Source organism: Lissotriton vulgaris, chromosome 8 (assembly GCF_964263255.1).
Source record: "Lissotriton vulgaris chromosome 8, aLisVul1.2, whole genome shotgun sequence".
Classification (NCBI taxonomy): Eukaryota; Metazoa; Chordata; class Amphibia; order Caudata; family Salamandridae; genus Lissotriton; species Lissotriton vulgaris.
Window position 1 is genome coordinate 1,431,611,478 of NC_141696.1, and position 24,718 is coordinate 1,431,636,195.

The 24,718-nt window shown below is 46.1% G+C and overlaps 1 protein-coding gene across 4 annotated transcripts in view; it reads right to left on the reverse strand.

Moving 5' to 3' along the window:
- The window catches only part of BCL9 (BCL9 transcription coactivator), an 823,614-nt gene that overhangs the window by 271,476 nt on the left and 527,420 nt on the right, over nt 1-24,718 (reverse strand). For all 4 annotated transcript variants that reach the window (XM_086935499.1, XM_086935500.1, XM_086935501.1 and 1 more), the window contains one exon: nt 10,444-10,531. The gene's annotated coding sequence lies outside the window, so the exon portion shown is untranslated. The remainder of the gene's footprint in view (nt 1-10,443; nt 10,532-24,718) is intronic.

Here is a 24,718-nt window from a genome sequence, read left to right on the forward strand (position 1 = left end):
TTTTCTGCTGGCGTAGAAGGTTGAGGGAAGTACGCCTTTAGAATGACCGGTTCATTCAAGTGGAAATCCGAGGGAACCTTTGGCATGAACCTAGGATTAGTCCTTATGATCACAGTGTTTCTCTTGAATTGAAGGAAAGGCTCTTAGATGGTCAAAGCCTGTAGTTCTCCAACACGCCGAGCCGACGTGAGAGCAAGAAGGAGAGCCAGTTTCCACAAAAGATATTTTATGTCAGAACGATGGACTGGTTCAAATGGACTCTTCATGAGTTGAGAAAGGACCAAATTCAAATGCCATGTAGGAGGGGGAGGTCTCACCGGTGGATACACCCTGAACAAGCCCTTAAGAAATTGCTTGATTATCCTGGAAGACCACAAGGAAGGACCGGTTCCGGTCCTTCTGAACCGTGACAAAGCAGCCTAATGGACCTTAATTGATGAATGAGCTAGTCCCGACTTGGCCAAGGACAGCAAGTAAGGTAGGATCTGATGAGGTTTGGAATTGAAAGGATCAATGCTTTGTGTCCTACACCAATAACAGAATCTTTTCCACTTAAGGCGGTAAGTTCTGTTCGTTGAAGGAGCCCTTGCTTGAGACAGAACTTTCTTACTTTCCTTTGACAAGGGCAGGTACATAAACTCTCGCTGCTCAGGAGCCATGCAGTCAGGTGTAACTACTGTGGATCTGGGTGCCAAATTTGTCCGTCGGACATCGTGAGAAGATCCGGCAGAATCCTCAAAGGTAAGGGAGGAGCTATCGACAACAGATGGAGCTCCGTGTACCAGAACTGCCTCGGCCAAGCCGGGCCTATCAGGATCATCCTGCACCGCTCCACCTTGATTTTCCTGATCAGTCGTGGTATCAGAGAAATGGGGGGGAAAAGCGTGGACAAATGTCTTCGACCAAGCTATCGAAAGCGCATTTGCCAGTGAATGTTAATGGGGAAGCCTGCTTGCATAAGACCGGCAATTTTTGTTGGTCGGAGTGGCAAAAAGATAGATGTCCGGCTTGCCCCACAGGCTGAAGACCTGCTCTAAGACTCTCTGATTCAACTCCCATTCGTGGCTGATTGAGGATGACTTGCTCAGTCTGTCGGCGTTTTCGTTTAGGACGCCCGGCAAGTGTTCTGCTATCAGTGACATCCTGTGAAGGATTGCCCATTCCCGGATCTGCTGAGCTTCTTGCGACAATGGGCGCAATCTGGTTCCTCCCTCCTTGTTCACATAGTGCATGGCCGTGGTGTTGTCCGTCCTGATCAGCACTTGTGAACCTTACAGGCGAGGAAGAAAAGCTTGTAGAACCAATCGTATCACCCTGAGTTCCAACAGATTGATGTGGAGGTGTTTCTCCTGGGGTGACCAGTGACCGCTGACATGTAGGTCCTGCATGACCGCTCCCCAACCCACCACTTGTGGAGACGGGTCGTTTGCGAAGGATAGACCTTGGGATAAGTTGTTTTGATCTGTCCACCATAAGGCCGCTTCCTTCATCTCTGGAGTGATCGTCACTCTGTCCTCGAATGAACCGTGGACTTGTTGCCACTGATTGTCTAGTTGCTCCTGCAAAGGACGCATCCTTAGTCGACAATGAGGAATTAGTGGGATGCACGACAAGATTACTCCCAGCAGAGACTTGTAGCGGCGTACTGAAAAGACACTTTTTTGTTTGTAAGTCTTGGGCCATGGTTTGTAATTTCTGCCTCCTTACCGGAGTAGGGAAGGCTCTTAAGAGCTTCGAATCCAAGATCGCCCTTAGGAAACGAGCTCTTCTGGACGGGACCAGGACAGACTTCTCGTTGTTCAGAGTGAGTCCCAAGTTCTAAAACAAATTGGTACAAGCCTGAACAGCCTTCAGCGCTGCCTCTCTGGACGGAGCTTTCAGTAACCAGTCGTCCAGATTGGGGAAGATCTGAAAATGATTTTTTCGCAGGAAAGCTGCTACTGGCGCCAGCACCTTTGTGAAAATCCTTGGGGCTGAGCGGAGTCCAAAGGGTAAAACCCTGAACTGGTAATGGCTCTTGGCCACTGTGAATCGCAGAAACCCTCTGTGCGCTGGGTGAACTGGAACGTGGAAATAGGCATCCTCGAGATCGAGCGTGGCCATGAAATCCCCCGGGCTGATAAGCTTAAAGATGTCCTGGAGAGACACCATCTGGAAGGACAGGGAGATGAGATAGGTGTTTAGCTCCCTGAGATATAAAATGGGGCGCCACTTCTCTAGCGTTTTCCTCACCAGGAAGAACCTGGAATAGAATCCTTGACCCCTTTGGTTTGAGGGAACCGGCTCTATCGCTCCCTTCCGGAGCATTTGTTGAACTTCGAGCCGAAGGAGACGCTGGTGTTTCGATGGAGTGGCTGCCGGGGCTTTGGGTGGAGGGACTTGCGCGAATTCCAAGGTATGCCCTTTCCGAATGATGTTGAGCATCCAACGGTCCGATGTTATCCTGGACCAGTTGTGAAGGTATTTGTTGACCCTGCCTCCAACTGATGATTTCCTGAAGGAGGGTACAGTAGGAAGAGCCAGGAGGCCGCTATTGGCACTTGGACGAATCCCGTCCTCGTCCAGCTTGCTTTCCTTTATTGTAAGGCCTGGAGTAGTTGGTAGATTGGCCCTGCCGCTGTTGATAAGGCTGGCGGTATTGTTGGGAACCTGAGCCCGTGGTGGAATAGCGTTGCTGTTGGAAGGATCCTCTGTAATTACCACCCCTGCCTCTGGATCCCTTGAAAGGAGACTTTCTGAATTGAAGGGTCCCCAAGGACCTGGCAGTCTGTCCTTTTTTATGTCCTACAGGGTCTCGTCAATGAGTTTGCCGGACAAAGCTTCTCCATCAAAGGGGAGATCCAAGACCTTGTTCTGGATTTCAGGCCGAAACCAAGTAGCCTTAAGCCATCCTTGGCGACTAAGTACTGCCCTTCAGCCAATGAACGGAATGCCGTTGTGGCAATATCCATTGCACAGTCGATAATTTCCAACGGGGCCACATCGCACCAGAGCTGGCGGTCGTACCTACCCAGGATCGCTAGGGCATTAGCCGCTCTCACCAGCAAACTGTCCATAGATGAGAATCTCTTTCCCACGTTATCCAACCTCCTCCCTTCCTTGTCCTGAGGAGTTGTCAGTGGGGCAGAAGGGTTGCGTGATTTTCTGTGCGCCGCCTGCGAGATCACAGTCTGGCCTTGGGCGACCTGTTAAGGCCGCGGGAGCATCATCGGTCGCCTTGTATTTTTTATCTAGACGCGGTAGCACCGGGACCACCGTCGCTGGGTGCTTCATAGACTTTATGCCTTCTTTCCATACGTGATCCACAATAGGAATGGACCTAGTAGTTTTCCGAAAAGGTTCCTTAAAGTCATATAAGAAACAATCTGTAGTGACTTTGGGCATGGCCAATTTAAATCGTGCAGCAGCTCTCTCCATCAGCTGATGGAAACCCCCAATGTCCGTTGGCGGGGAGTCCGCCGGGTCCGGAACTGGAGATGAGGGATTGTCAATGACATATTCATCATATTCCGTATCAGGATTAGAGATATGATCAGTCTGCTGGTCCTCATCCGAGGAAGAATCCTCATCATCATCATGGTCCTCTTGTCGTCCCGAGGAATCCTGCTGAAAGGACGTTTGAGGATGAGGGGAAGCTGGAGCCGGAGAAGTAGGCCTCTCAAATGAAGCCGGAGCCCTTGCGGGCGTAGTAGGCGTTGAAGAAACTGGAAAAGGCCTATTCGCCTTAGATTTATAGTCTTGCAGCATCTTACGCAGATCCTGAAGGAAAGATGCTGGAACTGTAACCATTCCTTGTTCAGATTGCTGCTGCTGCTGCTGCATCTGAAGATGACCAACCTCCTCGTGGCCGTATTCGCCCTCTGAATCAGTTTCCTGGCATTTGACAAAAAGTTGGGAGGGACTATTGGCATAGCTGAAAGCATCCTGTTCATCCTCCTCTGACTCTCCCTCCTGAAGGAGCATGGTCGGCAACAGAGGAGATGCACTCCTTGGAGACGTCATTTCTGGCGTGATCCTTGTCACAGAAATGGTGATCCTCTTTTCTGTGGATAATATTGTTGGTTCCGTCGCCGACGGTTGTATTCGCGTCGTTGAGATTGGCGTCATCGACGATTAAACTGTCGACACGCCAGCTGTTGTCATAGTCACAGTAGAAGTCGTCGAAGCCCTCGTCGACGAGACCGTAGTAGTCGACATCGTCATCATCATGGACGTCGGCACCATCATAGTCGACACCATAGTAGTTTTCGTCGTCGACGGGACCTTTGCCGTCGACGGGACATTTGCCGTCGACGGGACCGGCCGCCGACGGGACCGGCCGCCGACGGGACCTTCGCCGTCGACGGGACCGGCCGCCGCCGGGACCGGCCGCCGACGGCCCCTTCGCTGTCGGCGTCTTCAGCTTCTCCGTCGACGGTGAGGACTCGCCCGTCGACGGTGGCTTTCCTGTCGACGGTGTTTTCGTCGACGGAACCTCCACCGTCGACGTCTTAGTCGGCGAGGACTTTGAACTCCACTCAGAAGACTGGGATGAAGGTGTTTTGAAGGCTGGGACAGTCTTCTCACCTGTAGACGTAGTTGGTCCTTCCCTCTCCTTTACACTCTTGTGAGGAGATTTGCTGGGACCTTGGCTCTCAGATTCACTGGGGTCTTTTTTGGCCTTTGAAGATATTTCCAAAGAAGATGAAGGGGAACCCCTACCCCTCTTCACTGACCTTGTCGTAGAAGCCATCGGCGCTGCCTCCTCACTGTCAATTGAGACAGTATCCTTCCTGGATTTTAGCTTTTGAAGCAATGTCAAGAGCCTACCCTCACGGTCCCGGAGGGTTTTGGCTAAAAAGGTGCGACAGTTCTTACAGTCAGCAGCCTGGTGGTCAGGATAGAGGCAATATATGCAGTCCTTATGCTTATCCTCCACAAAAAGCCTCTTCTTGCCACAGGAGGAACAAGGCTTGAAAAGGGCTTTTTTCGTTACAATATCCGACATCCTGGAAGACCGCTACAATCCTGAAGTGAATTTGAAAGACTATGAAGAAAATTCTGAAGTAAAACCTTTATAAGAGTAGAAGTTGAGCAGAGCTCAAAGGAGACTCCCTAAGCACAACGTGCGGTAGAAAATCTGAGGCTCTGAGGTTCCTTCAGGAAGGTTCTAAGTGGTGAGGCACTTATGATTGCCTGATGCCAAAATTTGGTCTCTTTTACACAAAGAGGGTGATATGTTACAAAAGGGAATGAGGCCTATGCCTTTTTCCATTGTCTTTTGTACCTACAGCTATGGTATTTTTGTTACCGAGACTCCCATTCCGACGACGGGGAATGATACAAAGCATGGGAATCTATGAAAGTTCCAATACTGGGGTAAATATACATATCCCCAAGTGGCCAATGCCACTGGGTAGTTATAGTTTTCCATAGGAAAATATTTATTGGGTTTGCTCATCACTTTTACACCGTTTGACTAACCATCACTAAATTTCTCCAAAAATAAAACAGTCTCATCCACCTCGGCTCCTTCCTAGAACATTTCGAGGTGGCCCGTAAAGCAGGAACCAAGAAAAACATTGGGGCCCAAAACGAATTTCCAATTCACCTTTCCATAGGAAAATGACATGAAAACCTATTACTTGGTTCATCCACAAGGTGCGTTTCTTTGCAATTTGGATAACAGCCGGTCAGTAATTTTTGAGAAATGAAGGCTTGAAAACTTTGTATATTTAATAAAGGCTTGAAAACTTTGTATATTTTTTGCCTTTTTAGGACTCAAGAGATTGAGTCACCTGGGCAGAGGATAGATACCCTGCATCTATCTTGGAAAGCACCAGGGCATCACTTTCTGATAAGACAGAAATAGAGGCTAGGGAGCCAGCAAGGGATGTGGGGGACTTGGATTACACCCCACGTCTCCCATGTGGGCACTAGGTCACCCGCATTTTTAGGTCTTAGCCTGCGTAGGCTGCGCTTGCGCAGTTTCGCTGGCGAGAAATTTTGATTTTCAGTTATGGGGGCTTGAACCCGCCCCTCTTCTCCATTGGCTGGCTTCCTAAACGGAGGCCAGCCATTGGAGGAGAGGGGCATCACTCAGTTGAAGCCCGGATTCTTTCTGCAGCTGCTCTCTGTGCGGGGCGCTCTGTGCGCGCGGGGCTCTCTGTGCGCGCGGGGCTCTCTGTGCGCGCGGGGCTCTCTGTGCGCGCGGGGCTCTCTGTGCGCGCGGGGCTCTCTGTGCGCGCGGGGCTCTCTGTGCGCGCGGGGCTCTCTGTGCGTGCGTGTGTGCAGGGCTCTCTGTGTGCGTGCCTCTGTGCGTGCGTGGCTCTCTGTGCATGTGTGTGTGTGTGCGCGCCTCTGTGCGTGGCTCTCTGTGAGTGTGCATGTGCATGTGTGCGGGGCTCTCTGTGAGTGTGCGTGTGCATGTGAGCGGGGCTTTGTATCCGTCTGTACGGCGGCTCCGTGTGTGTGTGTTGGGCTCCGTGTGTGTGCGTTGGGCTCCGTGTGTGTGCGTTGGGCTCCGTGTGTGTGCGTTGGGCTCCGTGTGTGTGCGTTGGGCTCCGTGTGTGTGCGTTGGGCTCCGTGTGTGTGCGTTGGGCTCCGTGTGTGTGCGTTGGGCTCCGTGTGTGTGCGTTGGGCTCCGTGAGTGCGCGTTGGGCTTCGTGTGTGCGCGTTGGGCTCCGTGTGTGCGCGTTGGGCTCCGTGTGTGCGCGTTGGGCTCCGTGTGTGTGTGTGTGTGTTGGGCTCTGGGTCGGTAGATTTTTTTTGTAGGTGGGTCTGTGTGAGGGTGGCTTTGTGTGTGTGTAGGTGGGTCTGTGTGAGGGTGGCTCTTTGGTGTGTAGGTGGGTCTGTGTGAGGGTGGCTCTTTGGTGTGTAGGTGGCTGTGTGTGTGGGTGGGTGGGTGCTGTGTGGGTGGCCCTGTGTGTGGGTGCAAATGCAGTAGTTCTCGCATTTGCGAGAGATTAAGCTATTGGCATTGTAAATGACAATGCCATTTATTTATACGTTTTAAAAACAAAAACATAAATACAAATAATGCCATGAGCAATGCCAATAGCTCTAACTTTAACAATGCAGAGACCATTGCATTGTAAATGCTTGTTTTTTAAATGCTAAAAATAATAAATGAGCCACAAAAGCAGCTCATTTTTAAGTATTGCTCTGTTAAAGAAGCACCCAATAGTAAGTCTCCTGGTTCATTGAATTTGTGAGACCAGGAGAGCTTACCATATTTTAAGGTCGAGCCTGAAGGCAATGTGCAAGTGCCTTCACTTTGGCGACAATCTATTGTGTCTAACAGAAAAAATAATAACTACTTTACAAACGGGCTCTTGCCCATTATTTCGTGGATACCACCTAACTGTGGAATGACTTGCATCTCCCCCTATGCGTGCTGCACTCTGAGTTGGAGTTAGGAAAGACACTGAACACCTGGCTTTTCTAGCATAGGGATTAGCAGCTCTGTCCCTTTGCTTGGATGTCCTCCGCCTTAGCGCCGGGAAACCTCATCTAAAGGTAGCTGCGCACTTTATAAATGCCCTTTATTATTATTACTTACCATTCGTTAGCATCCTTATCACTCTTCCTGGGCCACATACTTTTGTGTGGAGCATGATTGATGTCACTTAGTGTCAATCCACTGCAATTGAGGCACTATTTCTTCTTTTTTGGGCATCTTTATATGGCGTGACCACGACCATAAAGTAATGGGGCACTTTGCATGAGCACCAGGACACATACATTTTTTAGGCAAAAGCGATTTGCACAGAATCACAGGATGTTGAGCCAACGTCAAAACTCCAACCTGGTTTAGTAAAGGGCTCCACATGTGTCAAAGGCACACTGGACAAAATACTTGGCTGTAGTACAATTTAAATTGCAGGGTGGGGTTGGCATGAGGCTGAGCGTGTAACGGAGGGGGCAGGCAGAAGTACAAGTGCAAAAAAAACAATTGATGAACATAATACAGATATCATACATTCACCCCAGTACAGAGATCTGGGCCTAAATCCATAGTTTTTTTGCTCACCATGCCTTTCCAGTTTGGACCCAGCCATATGCAAATCAGTCTTGACCCTGCACCCAATAGGAACAGTCCAGCCTGAACTGCCAGGCCAGGTCCTCCCTGGACTGGAAACAAGCATCCTAGGACTGGTTTCAGGCTTTCAGCCCTCATCAGCCAGAATTGCTTGACTCCAGGAGCATGGAGAGCATGGGAACCACGTTTGGGCATATCCGTCCCACTCTGGGTGACAAATGTAAAAATAACAATTGAAGGACAGAATGTAGAACAATGTCAGACATTCACCCCAGTACAGAACAACGGATTTAACCCAGATATCTTGACTGGCGGTGAATGTATGATTTAGTCAGCATTCCGCCCATCATTTGTTTGCGTAGCACTTTTCATCCTAAGTGGGATGGGTATGCCCAGACGTGGGTCTCTTGCTCACTGTGCCACTGAATTCAAACTTGCCTGGCTGATGAAGGGTAATACCCATAAACCGGTCTCAGGATGCTCGTTTCTGGCCCAGGGAGGACCTGGCTTGGCAGTAAGGCCTTGGACTGTTTCCATGAAGCACAGGGTCACGACTGATTTGCATATGGCTGGGTCTAAACTGGGGTGGCACGGTGAGCAAAAGAACTATGGATTTAACCAAGATCTCTTGACTGGCAGTGAATGTATGATTTATTCAGCATTCCGACAATCATTTATTAGCGTGGCAGAAGTACAAGGGCAGAGAAAGAGCAAAATAAGTGTGTCAGAGGGGCGAAGAATACAAGTTGGACAGCTGGAAAACAATGTACTCCAGTGGAGTGCTTAATCAACAACACACAAGTAGCTTCTGAAGAGTGAGCAGAAGAGCACAAGTAAAGTGTCCATGCTCCAGGGAAGGGGCAGACACAAAGAGGAAGTAAATCTCACAAATAAGCAAATCGAGAGTGACAGTGACATCACCCAATGGTAAGCAATGGGTATGCTCTAAGCCCAATGTAAGTTTACAATATGCCTCGCAACAGACAGCGCATGCTCCGTGTAGTAGGCAAGGCCTAAATATTACGAAGGTGTTTCCAAGTTAACAACTGGGAATCTGTGTGCCATTGCAAAAAGGTTCACTTATTTGCATCACTATTACGCCAACAAAACATTTGGAACCAATATTTTAATGATCATTGTTAATAAAATGTTGTTTCAGGGTTTAACTATTACAATACAGAAAACAGTAGCTGCTTCTAATCTTGAGTGTCTACCTATCAGGTTAAATGTTGGTGGGAATCTTTATTTTTACAGTGTTCACCAATGCACTCAGAAATAGGCTTGATGCACATCTGATATATGTGATGGACAGCCGGAAACTACCAGTGGCAGTACGTTCTGGACATTAATGCAATATGTGGGAGGGGGTAGTAGGAAATTACTTGGACTTTTCTTCTTTGCTAGTTGTATTGTATGTCACAAAATTGCATAGAGCATTAACTAAATAAGCTGACCTATAGTGAATGTCACATTCATGCAGCTATAGTGGGGTAACTGAATATTTTAGACAGATCACGGCATTACCTTATTAAAGCCTTCCCTCAAATGAAAAGTAATTTCTTCAACTAATGTGAATATTATCAACCCAAATGAAAGGCAGGAAGGAGACAAGTTGTTCAGCCATCAACTTGCACTTAACTTTCAAGAAAAGCAGTTTCTCTGTTCTGAGGCTCTTTGGCAACACTCTTTCCCACCGCTCTCCCCCCACCCCTCTCCCCCAAGCAGTTAAAAAGCCTCTGCTTGGAAAAAATCAGCCCAATTTCACCTTTCGAATATCACTGCAAAACTGTCTACAATTACATTTATTGAAGACAAATTAAATTATTGAAACCAGTTAATATTTATTGAAACCAGTTAATACTGGAGAACCGAGTATCCCGTTAAGAGTTTAAAGTACAAAATCTATTGAAAAAACCTTTTGCATTGCATTTCTAAGCATTATGAAACTGCAATGTGAAGGGCAGTTTCAGAAGCAGCAGGTTACATTTACTCTCACTTAAACTACCAGAAAAGGAGGGCGGGACCACAGAATACAGGGAGAAATCCTTAGCCGCGTGGTCCAGGGAATTGTATGGAACCACCACGAAGGGCATTTCCACGCCTTATTTTATTTTTGTGTGCAGTATGAGTTTCAACAGTCCTCGCACCAATCCAGTGCTAACATGGACAAAATAAATTCATTATCGTAGAGCGGCATTTAAACAATAACATAATTAAGCAGAAAAGACACAGCTTGGTTGTGCTCAACCTACACTCTGCGAGGTCTCTAAATGCATAAAAGATGATATTCAACAACAGAGCACTATCTACTACGGGCACATGGCAAGTAGTGTCCCCAGGGTGTGTACAACCAAATTCGAACAAGTAAAAGCAAGGCAAAGGTGTAGCTGAAGCCAGATATGCCTCAGAAGAGTGGCACTCACCAGGTCCACTAGTGTCACGACATAACTAGGTCCATTCTGTAGGCAACGGGACGAAGATCTTTCACAGAAATACACTCAGGACAACGGGCTGCAAAGGAAAAAATACTTTTAGGCCATCAGAAAGCATACTAAATATTAATCTCTTAAGCAAGAAATACATTTGTCTATTCCTTCATTAATCTTCTGATGGACATCCTGTCCGACTGTATGACCGCTTAGGTGCATTGATTTTGGCCACACAACACAAAACACCTAGTCCCAAAAGGCAATACTTTCTGTAAAACTATGGGCATGCTTGGATTTGTCAATAGCTAGAGGACACCTCACGGGCGAACCACCAATGGGGCTCCTGGTTGGTACTCACCAGGTTAGCCCTGTTCTCATCATCGGTGTCCACAAGGACTAACAATATTCAACATATAACAAGACCATATACTGTGCATGCAAGAAACATAAACCTTTTTATTTGTATCCTTGTCACATATAAGTTTGTGTACACTGCACCATTCACTGTCTTTTTACTTTTGGGAGTCGGACACGTTTGCGTTAAGCTAGTGGACACCGATGATGAGAACAGGGCTAACCTGGTGAGTACCAACCAGGAGCCCCATTGGTGGTTCGCCCGTGAGGTGTCCTCTAGCTATTCACACATTTTTTCAAATGTTGTCTTTCTAGTGAATGTTAGTACTGTGTTGTCTAATGTTTAGATGTATCAGAGAGTGGCTACTTTTATTAACTACTTTTGGCAAGTTTCTTGAGCATGACAACTACTTCTATCTTTAGAAGAGTAATTGGAATGATTTATTGACAAATCCAAGCATGCCCATAGTTTTACAGAAAGTATTGCCTTTTGGGACTAGGTGTTTTGTGTTGTGTGACTGCATGAGTGGAGGGCTACCTAGTCCCTGAAATCCCTCTTAACTCCTATTTTTTGAGCGCATTGATTTTGGCAACTGTTAAAATAAAAAAAGGGTCTGTAATACCAGATCGGTATAAGATTGGACAGATTAAGTCAAGAGACCTGCTAATACACAAAGCCCTAAATGCTGCACTTAGTTTTTTTTACCTAATACAATGTAGGCATCTGTAGGATCCATTAAAACAAAGTAAGGAGAATGAATTAGCGCATCATCTGTCTGGTTGTCTGGCAGTATACCAAAAGCACAAACAGACTGAGGTGTGGCAGAGTACTCTGCATGAGCCTGGAATCATATACGTACAGCATGTGGGTTACAGGGGCACCAACATATGTTAACAAATCACACCTTAATTGATCAGCACACTTAGAAATTATTCAAATCACAATAGTGTCCTCTGCGGCCAGGTCTTAAAGCATTCAGAGATACCACGTCAAGCTGAAGGCTAATATTCGCCATTCATCATTAAAAATAAGAAACCGTGAATCCAGATTACAAACATTAGGATAGGCAGACTTTTCCCAATGCCAAGAACCTATACAAATCCAGTTATTCCACCACTATAAACAACTTTCGGTTTCAAAAATGTAGGAGAAGGGGCAGATTTGTAAGGATTCCTGTTTTGTGAATCCCCTCAAATTCGCAAGTGATTCACTACTGATTTGCAGACAGCTTCTCCCCATGGAAACACAACCAAATTATTATTGGCAACTGCAAGAATAAGTGTATTTCCAAAGAGGGAACAGGGACCGACCGTACACATTTAACACTATTGTACAGTAAAGGGATTTTTCACAAGAAAATACTTTTCCTATGCAGAAAAAAATCACACTAAAATCTTACGAGTGCTAATGCAGTTACGTGTTGCATTTCCACTTTAACAAAAATTTACACCAGGTGGGACTTTTATCTGCAAAAATCTCATGCGTTAAGTACTCCATAATACAGCAGCTTTAATTTTCCAGTAGTATTAAAATGTGGAAAATGAAGTCAGTAGTTTGCTCGAAATGTATGATTAAACCAAAGGGATTATTTCAAACTTTTGCCCTTAAAAACTTACTCACTGATAAACCGTAGCAATCTCAGTGTGCAATTATAAAATAGGGTGTTCAGTTTAATCTAGACTAATGTTGCCCATAGCAGTAACAAATCGAAATCCACTTCAAAGTAGCACCTTGCACCCATATAATTTATATGTAGTTCTATTCACTGAAAAAAAAAAAGGTTAAAGTAACTTTACAGTTTTAGGTGAATGTCAGTGACATTAACGTTTTCAACGAAAAAACAGTAATTCACCAGTTCTAGCCAACAATGACTTGCACCCCCACCATGCACTGCTTATGAACTCACATATCACATCACTTATGACATGTTCTATGACATCATTTAGGACACAACTGAGGACATATAAAAAGACATCATTGATGACATCACTGAGTACATTATCCAATGAACGGGTTAGTTTGTTTAATAGTTTACATAGTGACAGGTAACTAATATTACTTTTCTACCTAATTCTGCACTGCCGGTGTCCAGCTAATGGGTGTAAAGTGTTTACAAAACGTGAGTGCTCTTAATGCATCATAGGTGTGTAGAGGTATTGAAAAGGTTATAAATCTTTGTACGGAAGAGTAACTGTGTGCAGATGACAATTGATGACTTGTGTTCAGCCGACCTACATCTGGCACGCGTGCCGCGGGCCCGCAGATCCAGAGCAGGAGGACGCTCATTCAAGGAGCTTGCACCAACTCATTGGAACCCTCTGCCATTTTCTATCAGAAACACTCCTAATCCCCTGTCCTTTAGAAGGGAAGTGAGGACCTGGCTTTCAAATGATCGGCTTCTCCTCTCCTACCCTCTCCTCCAGCATTTTACGACTGGGACGTCCCTTTGCCGGGACAGCCATGCACTCTTTAAATTACATAACATAACATCTTCCACACAAGGTTTTTGGTTCTGCAGAAAAGGTTTCAACAAGGCAAGATTCTATGTAGTAGATACTAAGTATTGCAAGCTGCCTCAAGTTATTAGACAGAAACGTCTCAGCATAATCATTTCTACCTAACATACTAAGCTACATACATGTGTTTGTTTTGCTTCAGAAGTTGGGATATCTGTAAAGTTTTCACCACAGTATGAAGGCGGCAGGTAGTATAATCTTTAGCACCTTCAGAGTTTAGTTATTTTAAGCGAATAGTGTCTTATATAAATGAACTGTACACATTGAGCAGTAGGATAAATCAAAAACAAAGCACTTGTTTTTCCAATTCGAAAGGGTGATGGGGGAAAAAAAGATTTTAATAGGCTCAAACAACTCAAGACACTTTAATTGATGATGCAATGAAACCAGATTTAAATGCATTATTGTTAGTGTGCAAATCAGATTTAGCAGTAAAACTAAGTCTTTGCAAATTTAGTGGCAATTTCAATGGGAAATATGCTGTAGGTAAATGATAGTGCGCTACTGCATGATGCTTTAGTTGCATATAAAAAAAGCCTGCCTCCGGTCCATTAAAACTAGGTGTGTTGTGAAAGGTTTTTTCTAAAAATGGGGTTGTTCTGCAAGTTATGGACCAATTCCCAAGCTGGATGTCCATGAGGGCTTCGTTAAATGGGAGAAGCGGTTCCTCCTGGCTGAAGCACCTCAGTGACGATGTTAGTCTTATCTACCACTTAGGTTAGACTAAGGTACAGGGCCTCAGCCACACTTCTCAATATCATAGCAAAAGAGGCTCTCTCCTCTGTAGCCACAGAAGGAGGAGGGACCATGCCAGTATCTGGAAAGGTGTCCACCAATTCCTCACAGCAGTCCATATTAGGGTCTAGGGGATGATAGTCTTCAGGGACCAGCACTTCCAATCCTCCCGTAATGGGGCTTCGGCCTGGAATGCATGGATCCAGTTGGCGCTGGTGTCTGACGGAGCCCCTCAGGCGTGTCTGGTATGAGAATGGGAATTGTGCTGCCTAGTGGGGGAGGTGGTGTCAGAGGCACCAGAACCATCAGCATCACAACTGGTTCCGGGGGAAGGTCGAGATAGTACAACCCATGCCAGTCCAAATCCATCCATGGATCCAAGGGGCCCGAATTGAGCCTGGAACTGAACTGCCGGACGAAAACCAGTGGAGCCCCTTCCAACCTCGCAGACATACCAGCAGGAATGAGTCACCCAAATATGAGGTGCATGGGCTCAGAACACGAAGTTGGGCAGGGGATGCTCCTGCTCCTGAAAACTCGGGGAGGCACGGAGCCAGTCAAGGCTCAACGCGGTTTCAGGCCTCAAAAGACAACACTCCCTCATCTCGACAGATGACTTAAGACAGATAAGGTGAAGTCAAAGACCTCTTAAACGTCTTACTTTTCCTTCCCTTGTGGGGCTTACCCGAAGACTACTTCAATAGCAACCAAAATCGTAGGTTTCGTAACCGATCCTGAGACCTTCCTCTCAAACAGGATTGAGACATTTGCATAACTAGCAACTAGGAGCTTGTGTGAGTGCTCCCTCAAGGTCTTGAGGTACATGGCATGGCAGTCGATGCATCGTGGTTGCGCTGATGCACCAGAGGCAAACAAGATGCGGGTCGGTCACCGACATCTGTTGGAGAAAGTGGGCTGCAGGGCTTGAAGCCGACATTCCTAGTTGACTTCCTGCCACACCAGGAGAAGATCTCAAAAGAAGACTTCGACAAATAGTCAAAAAGGGTCAGTAAAAATAAATTACTGGGGTAGCTCTATCCACATCTGTGCTCACTGATGCGAAAATAACGTATGTCGTTGTGCTGGGGTGGCACCTATACAAGCGCATGTCACTTCTAGCGCAGACAACGCCACATGGATCAGAAGAACAATTGTTACTTACCTGTAAACAGGTGGTTCTCCAGTATTGGTGCCTTTCATAGAGTCACATGCTTGAATATTCCCAGTCGTCGAAGTGTGAGTCCCACGGTATATAAAATAGCAATAAATGCTAAAATATATATAAATGTGAGAACATAACATAAGAAAAACTAGAAGTAAATACACAACTGAACCTCTAAAACAATTCCTCCATAGGAATGCATAGTAGAGAAAAAAAACACTAGTAACATATCACTGTGATTATGTTAGTCCGAACTACAGCTAATCAGGCGCCAGCACCCTCTAGAACCTTCTCCTCAGAAACTCAAGCCCTCAGATTTTCATAGCACCAAAGACACAGAGTGCATGAGAAGAGAGCCTCTGAGGGGAGGAGGGTGGGTCGCATGTGAATCTATGAAAGACACCAATACTGGAGAACCACCTGTTTACAGGTAAGTAACAATTGTTCTTCTCCAGTATTAGGGGTGTCTTTCATAGATTCACATGCTTGATTAGAATAGAGAGCACTAACGATAGATATATATGTATATATAAAGGAGGAGGGAACAGAGGCTCACCTTATTTGAAAAGATGATGAAGTACTGCCTGTCCCACTGCGGTATCCGCCTCCTTGATGGCGTCTAAGCAGTAATGCTTGGTGAAGGTGTGCTTGGTGAAGGTGTGCCTGCTGGACCATGTCGCTGCACGGCAGATCTGATGGAGTGGCACACCAGCAAACAGGGCGGTGGATGAAGACATAGCCCTCGTAGAATGAGCCCTCACCGAAGACAGCAAAGGCTTGCCAGCCTGTTGATGGCAGAAAGCAATAGCCTAAGAGATCCAACGGGCAATCGTTGGTTTGGTGACTGGATGCCCCTGACGCAGTCGTCCATAAGCAATGAATAGTTGGTTAGATCTGTGGAAGGAGGCAGTTCTGCTAATGTAAAATTTAAGACATTGTTTGATGTCCAAGGAATGTAATCGCTGCTCAGCCGGAGACTTCGGCTCAGCGAAGAAAGTTTTCAAGAATACAGGTTCGTTTAAATGAAAGTCCGTAGGCACCTTGGGTAGGAAGGATGGGTTGGTGCGAAGCACCATGCCGTCAGGTTTGAATTGAAGATAAGGCGGTTTGATAGTAAAGGCGTGGAGGTCACTCACACGCCCAGAAGAAGTCAGAGAAAAGATGAAGTCAGAGCAAGAAGAGCAACCTTCCAGGTAAGGAACTTAATGTCCGCCCTATGGATGGGCTCAAATGGTGAGTTCATACGTTGCGACAGAACAACATTGAGATGCCACGCTGGAGGAGGGTGATGAATAGGCGGAACATCCGGAAAAGCCCTTTGAAAAACTGGCGGATAATCCTGGACGAGCAGAGGGAGGAGCCATCCTGCCGGAAGCGAGAGATTTCAGCTAGGAAAACCCTCAAGGTAGCATGAGAGAGTCCCGATTGAGCGAGACTCAAAAAGAATGGAAGAAGCTGCTCCGGAGTAGAGCGGATTAGATGGATATTTGCTGTCAGGCACCAATGACAAAACCTTTTCCACTTGAGTTTGTAAGTTTTGATGGTAGACGGAGCCCTAGCATGAGCAAGGATCTCTCTGCAGTCTTACGAGATATTTAAGTTGGCAAACTCAAGGTGCTCAGGTTCCATGCCGACAATTGTAGAGTGGAAGGATCCGGATGGCAAACCTGGCCCTTGTCCATCGTCAGGAGGTCTGGACGAGGACGAAGAGGGATGGGCTTGCACTGGGACAGAAGGAGCAACTCCGAGAACCACGCCTGTCTGGGCCATCGAGGGGCGATCAATAGAATGTGGCAGGGCTGCCTCCGCATCTTCCAGAGCACCCGTGGTACCAACGGGATCGGCGGAAAGGCGTAAGCAAATAGATCGCACCAGTCGACCAAAAGGGCATTCCCGCACGATCAGGGGTGGGGATGCCAACTTGCGTAAGACGGGAATTTCCGATTCTCTAGTGTCGCAAAGGTCTAGGGGTGGGCGACCCCATCGATGAAACACAAGATCCAGAGTCAGCTGATGCAGCTCCCATTCGTGTGTCGATGATGTGGACCTGCTGAGGGAGTCTACCACGATGTTTGAAACGCCCGGCAGGTGCACTGCCGTCAAAGTGATCTGATGACTTAGAGCCCAATTTCAAATTGACTGAGCCAGCCGAGACAAGCGTTGAGACTTGTTCCCTCCCTGGTTGTTCACGTAGTGCATGCTGGTTGTATAGTCTGTTTGAATAAGCACTGACTCCCCTTGAATCACAGGAAGGAACGACTTGAGTCCCAGAAAGATCGCCATCAGCTCTAGCCTGTTGATATGCCAAGAGCATTGGGGTGGAGACCATTTGCCCTTGATGGAAAGACCGTGAAGATGAGAACCCCAGCCGTCCAGAGAGGCGTCCGTTGTGAGCGTGAGATCAGACACATTGACGAGAAAGGATGTTCCAGTCACCAGGTTGGTCGACTGTGCCCACCAGTACATGCCCTTTCTCATGCGAGCTGTAACAGCCACCTGGTCGTTGAAAGATCCGGAGACCTGACGCCACTGTACGTCCAGTTCCTCTTGAATGGGACGGGTCCGCAGTCTGCAATGTGGGATCAGTGCAATACAAGATGATGCCATCCCCAGAAATGACTTTCACGTCCGGACAGAAACGGACTTCTTTGATTGAATGAGACACTAGGCGGAGGATTTTCTGTTGTCGTTCGTGGGAAACGAACGCCCTAGAAAGCATAGTGTCCAAGATCGCTCCCAAGAAAATCCTGGTTTGCGCTGGTGCAAACTGTGACTTGTCGACATTGATGGTCAAGCCGAAGGACTGAAACACTTCCTGACAAAGATGAGTGTCTTGGCTTAGTTGATGGCGTGATTGAGACTTGAGGAGGCAATCGTCCAAGTATGGAACAATTTGGACGCCTCGGAGGCGTAGGTGAGCCACCACAGGAGCCAACACCTTCGTGAACACACGAGGGGCAGAGCGAAGTCCGAAAGGCAACACCTTGAACTGATAATGTGTCTGCCTTACCTTGAATTGCAGGTACCTGCGATGCTGTTGGAGAATTGGGACAAGAAAATATGCGTCTTGAAGATCTATGGTGGTCATAAAATCCCCGCTGGCCAGAAGACGCAGAATATCCAGTAGTGTCAGCATGCAGAAAGATTGACTCTTTAGGTATCTGTTTAGAGCTCTCAAATCCAGAATTGGGCGCCAATCTCCTGTCTTCTTGAGAAGGAGTAAGAATCGAGAGTAAAAACCCTCCCCTCTCTGAGACACTGGAACCACTTAGACTGCACCCTTCTGAACAAGAAGACGGACTTGATGGTAAAGCTCTTCGAGATGGGGAGGAGGCGGGCCAGAAGGTGGGGTATGAGGAGGAATCTTGACGAACTCTAAGGTATGACCTTTCATCACAATGTCCAAAACCCAGCGGTCTGTGGTGATGGAGGACCACTGAGAATAAAACAGAGATTCGACCTCCGCACTTTGGGGATGGCAAAAGTCATTGGCGTTTGGGGGTTGATCCTCGATAGGATGACTTTCCCCTATAAGGCTTTGAGGGCTGCTGTCGATTGGATTGCTGTTGATTGGAAGAGTAACGTTGGTTGCTCTGATTGTAGGAGCGATACTGAGATTGTCCTCCTCGAAAAGTTGAAGTGCTGCCTCTGCGTGCACCTCGAAAGGACTGTTTTCGAAATTGTAAAGTGCCCAGTGATTTAGCCGTATCAGTGTCCTTTTTAAATGGACTCCAAAGCGTCGTCAATGTGGGAACCAAAGAGCGATTCCCCATCATAAAGCATATCCAGGATCTTGGACTGGACTTCCTGTCGGAAAGAGGTGGACTTCAACCAACCCTGGCGTCGTAAGGCAGCCGCACTAGCAAGCTGGCGGAAACCAGTGCCCGCAATATCGAAAGCGCAGTCAATCATCTCTTCAGATGCTCTCTGTCAGTCCTGGATGAGCTGTAGAGCGTCAGCCTTGGAAGCATCCAGAATGAGGTTGACCAGGGCAGATATGTCCTACCAGATCTGCCAGTCGTAGCGGCCCAAGATGGCGAAGGCATTCGCCGCCCGTACTGTAGTGGAAGCCATGGTTGAGAATTTCCGTCCAATAGCGTCTAGGCGCCAACCCTCTATCTGGAGGCACGGTGATTGGAGATGCTGGATTACGGGCCCGGTGCTGTGCCGCTGGAGTCACAACCGAATCCGGCTTAGGATGAGAGACCAGGCATGCTGGTGAACCAGTTAGGGCCTTATATTTCTTTTCAAGGCACGGTATTTGGGCAGCTAACTAGTTCAGAGCCTGCATGAGTTTAACTCCCTCCTTCCATATGAAATCGATTATTGGAATCGTGTGGACTTGTTTGAAAGGTTGATTTTTGAAGTCGTAGAGGAAACAGTCCTCCTCTCTCTGTGTCCTCGGCAATTTAAAGCGCTAAGCCGCTCGATCCATTAAAAGATGAAAACTGGCAATATCGACTGGAGGGCAATCTCCAGATTCTCCTGGTTGCGGAGAGGGCGTCTGCATTTGGTAGTTGTCCCACTCTGCCATGCCGGTTGAGGCATCATTATCTGTGTCATCGTGGACCTCTCTGTCCTCCCGTTCTGGAACTGCCTGATCATCCGCATCCGGAGGATACACAGTAGTGTGACCCTTGACCGACATTTGAACCTGAGGAGAAGGCATCGGAGGCAAAGGCGGCGGAGCAGTTGGCGGAGCTGTCGCAGTCGCCGCAGGTAACGGTCTAGGAGTACCTTGAGGCATTAGTGGAAAACACCGGTTGTAGTCGTCCAGCATATGCTGGAGATTCGAAATCAAAGGCAAAGTAGCCATTGGAACTTGAACAAACTGGTCTTCAGCGTGAGACTTCTGGTCGCCGCCTCAGTTATCACTGTCGGAATCTTGACATTTGATGATGAGATCAGACAGACTGTGAGCCGCCCCGAAAGTGTCATCCACATCGTTACCGGAGTCAGAGTCAGGCTCAGAGGTAGTGGCGAACATAGGTGATGGAGGCTGCAGATCTGGAGCAGACAACTGGTGGCACGACAGTGGACGGCTATGGTGTGACGAATCAGTGCCAACTGATACAGAAACTGAAGTAGATAGAGGCACAAGGGGCAACGAGGCAAAAGAATATGGTGCCACCGTCGACGGTATCGTTGACGGTGCTAAAATGGCCGTCGAAGATGACTGATGAATCCAGCATCAGCGGTAGGCTCGTAGACTAAGCTGTCGTCGACGGTGCCTTCGTCGAGGAAACTTTTTTAGTTGACATAAACGCCGACGAAGTCGTCGATGCAGTAGTCACTCCTGTAGACAGAGGTCTCGTCGACAATGGTTTAGTCGACGGAGTCTTCGTCGACGGTGTCTTCGTCGACGACGAAGGCTTCTTGATGGATTTTGTCGACTATGATGGTTTCTTCGTCGACGAGGTGATAGGAATAGTCGACGAGACAGTTTGAAAAGCCAAAGAAACTCTCGTCGATGTAGAGGCAGTCGACGAGCTAGTCGTCGACGAGCTAAAAGCTGACGTCATCGTCAGTGTCGTCGTCGACTATTAATTGACTGCAGATCTCGTCGAACGCTCGTAGACGATCCCGTCGACGACGAAGCATGTTTAGGTGTGGAAACATGCTGAGAGGCAGCAAAAGACGCCTGAGAGCCAGGTCTCATGGGCACAGCCGTAGTAGGTGCTGAAAGGAAGGGCCAGTTTCTTCTTTTTAAGAAAAGGAGCAGGCATATCCTGCACACTACCACGCTTAGAGGCTGAAGATGAGGGTCTAGATTGAAAACTCAGCATCAGACAGAACAGAATCCTTGTCTTTAAGACGTTGGAGCCAAAGGAGGAAATGACCTTCTGTCCTTCAGAGTCTTGTTAGAAAAGGTTCTACAAAACTTGCAGCTGCCAAATGCATGCTCAGGATAGAGACAAATACATTTCTTGTGGGGGTCTTCTTTAAAAAGACGCAATTTCCCACAAGAACAGCAAGGTCGGAATAAAGACTTCTTACTTGACATGTTGAAAGTTCTGGAAACTAGAAGCAGTAGAGGAAAAAACTGAGCAGAGCTCAGGAAGACTCCCTTCACACGACGTGCGGTGGAAAATCTGAGGGCTTGAGCTTCTGAGGAGAAGGTTCTAGAGGGTGCTGGGGCCTGATTGGCTGTAGTTTGGACTAACATAATGACAGTGATATGTTACTAGTGTTTTCTTTCTCTTCCTATGGAGGAATTGTTTTAGAGGTTCAGTTGTTTATTTACTTCTAGTTTTTCTTATGTTATGTTCTCACATTTATATATATTTTAGCATTTATTGCTATTTTATGTACCGTGGGACTCCCACTTCGACGATGGGGAATATTCAAGCATGTGAATCTATGAAAGACACCCCTAATACTGGAGAACAATGCCAAATAACGGCGCCCAGGGGTACTGCTCACAAAATATTTCCAGGTCTAGTCTGACTGGAGATCATTCTCAGAAAAGGAATCTGCAGATAAAAGTTGCAGATATCAACTTTGTGCACTTTGTTTAGTGTCAATTGCCAGGTATGCATCAAAACATTTTTTGCTGCCTTTTCGTTACCTCGATCCTGATTCCCTCTTGGAGTCATAGTATTAACTACGTTTGGAGATTTCTTTGGTTCTACCCGTAAGTTTCCCTTGTATTGATCTCCTTGATTGCCTTAACCTCTTGGCTGCTAATTACAAGGGTAACTCATCATGGACTTTCCATTGATTTCAATGGAAAGTATATGGCAATAGTAATAATGCCTTAGCAGTAAAGGGGTTAAGCTTTTGAATTGTTACTTTCCGAGTCTTGGAGTCCGGAATCCTCAGATTGACCCCACCACTATCTTGCAGTTTCAAAGTTGTATGTTTATTTTATGTTTCTGCCTCATCTTTGTTTTTCCCTTACCTTAATGGTTCTCAGGAGAAAGTCTGCACATGTCCTGCACCCCTCTGCCTAGTGGTCTTTTGGAAGGCATGAATTGCACACATTGTGCTGGTGCTTCAGTCGTAGTTTTTGACGGCACTTGGGACAAAACATAAAAGGTTTATTTTCCTCCCCGTTGGAGGCCAAACAAACTTTTAAATAAGGACCACCCACCGACTGTCCATTCTCCGACCACTTGGCCAAAAGCGAACAGAAGAATCTGGGTTTTCCGAAGGGTTATGTCGACAATGACACTTTTAATGTTGTTCTTCACAGTTCACGAGGTCTGTCCTCTTCTGTTCTTTTTGTGCTTCAGTGTGGTTAATTTACCCTGTTCTTCAGCTTCTAAAATCTAGACCTGTGGTCCCCTAATTCCATACCAAACAGCAGAAAAACGAATATAAAGTTGGTGAGAATGCATTTTTGCTACAGGGGCATGCCTCTGGCATCGTAAGAAGAGGTTATCTACCCACCTACTGCTTAACAACCAAGGGAAAGGTGGTGGTGGTGTTGGGGTGGGGGGGGAGGAACGACTTTCCATAACCAATCCCTAGATGGCAGAATAGTGCATATTTCAGATAGCATTCCCACTTCAAAACTTCAATTGTTGCGGATGATAAAAACAGCTACATCCGTCACTTCAATTCTCATACCAAAAGGTTAACAACCCACTTCATCTTCAAACGGTCTCAAAAACTTCCATGAGCACAAGATTACAACATATTCTTGTAAAGACACCTTATGTAACAGTCATTCTTAAGTGGCCTACAGTTTAAGGTTTGACAGTTTTGTTCGCTTAAAAATTCCAAACACATGGTTGTATGCAATGTATTGCTGTGGTGACATACTGAATGTGCATATTTTGGATTATCAGGTTACTTTTCTGACACTCTCAGACGAAGACCGCAAGTACTGAATTATCAGCATAGCATTGAAAGATTGTCCTCTAGAGTTGGAGACAGAGCAGATAACTACATTAATTCCTTCTAAACTCAATGTACATAAAAGGCACTTCTGGAAGAGATCCTCAACTTTTGGGATGGCTCTCTTAGACAGACCTACGCTTGACAACTATAGTATAGAACATAAACCGAACTGAAAAAATAAAGAGAATGGGGAACCCTTTGCCAAAACAAAATATACATGAGTATTTGCATTAACTTCGTATGCATTTCAACATCCGAGAATAGTCTTCATGGAACTAAAGGAACACACTAATTAAATTAACTTAAGTCGTAGTGTTATTTGGATACAACATTACTTAATGTACTAAAATTCGAACATGTAGTCACAAAATAATTACAAAAAAAAAAAATCACACAAAGAGACAGCTTAAAATACAGACATAAAAACAAAGACTTTCCCTAACAATAACTATACATCACATACAAACATCTGATAACCAAAACTACTAACATACACCATAACACAATATATCGGAAATGAATAAACACCAAAAAGGGACAACCACCCAGTATCTCCAGTTCACTTAAGGGACACTGACAGCTTACATTTTTAATTTCAATACATTTTAGACTTAATGTTTCTTAGGCTTCATTTAATGCATCTAAGAGTTACACCCAGCATAATTGTTTCAAAAAAGACGCATGTTCTTTCTGCAGTCACCTTGACCACATCAATGTGTGATTCATGACATACTAGATTACATGACCTAACCACAATGAGTAACTAGATTTATTTAGAAAACAGGCTGCACACTCCACAGAACAGATGTCCTCAAAAACTGCAAGATCATTTAAATCTTTAGTAAAATGGTCATTCACTGGATTGTTGCAGAGGATGCACAGTGTTTAGGCTATTGCAGTATCAAATCCCAACTGGTGTTTTTGTAGTTAGGATTATAAAAGTTAATTTCCCTTAGAATGTTTTAAAAAGTTTTAACATTCTGAATGAAGTAAGGCAGAGTTCTGCAAAATTGGTCGTGGAGGGCCGGATCCATGTTAGATTTTTAACATAACTACATTTATCTGAATGGGGCTATGCAAAAAAATATGGCATGGACCCGGCCCTCCAGGACAGACTTCGGAGAGAGAACCCTGAACTAAGGAATGGGGATATTTGTAGAGCCCACAATTCCAGACCCTCTCTGGTTCTAGCCTGCGATCGGCCTGCGAGACGGAGACTTGGGACAAAGTACATGTACAGTACAATAAATGTTGCGTCAGCTGCTCAGGGTGCCATTGTTCTAGTTCACAAAATCCTTGGAAGCGGATACTATCGGGCCTCACAGTCAGAGGCAGTGTATATTTAGATGCAGCTGTAAAACTCACAAATGCTTTAACTTTTGATTTTTCTACAGATCTATTTCACTAGGGCATTTGAAAATCTTTAATCCTCCTCCATGGCTTTTCCCACATTAACACGAACTTGCAATTATTGCCAGACAGCCTCCTATTTGCTGCATAATTTGCCTTTTTTACCAAAAAGAATATGGTTCTCACTCCAGTGGTCCAAAATGTATTTATAAAAAATATATACATGAAAAAAATATATATATTCGATGCACACAGTGCCATGCTAGAACTGACATTTTGCAAAAGCTTACTGAATACAACTATTAA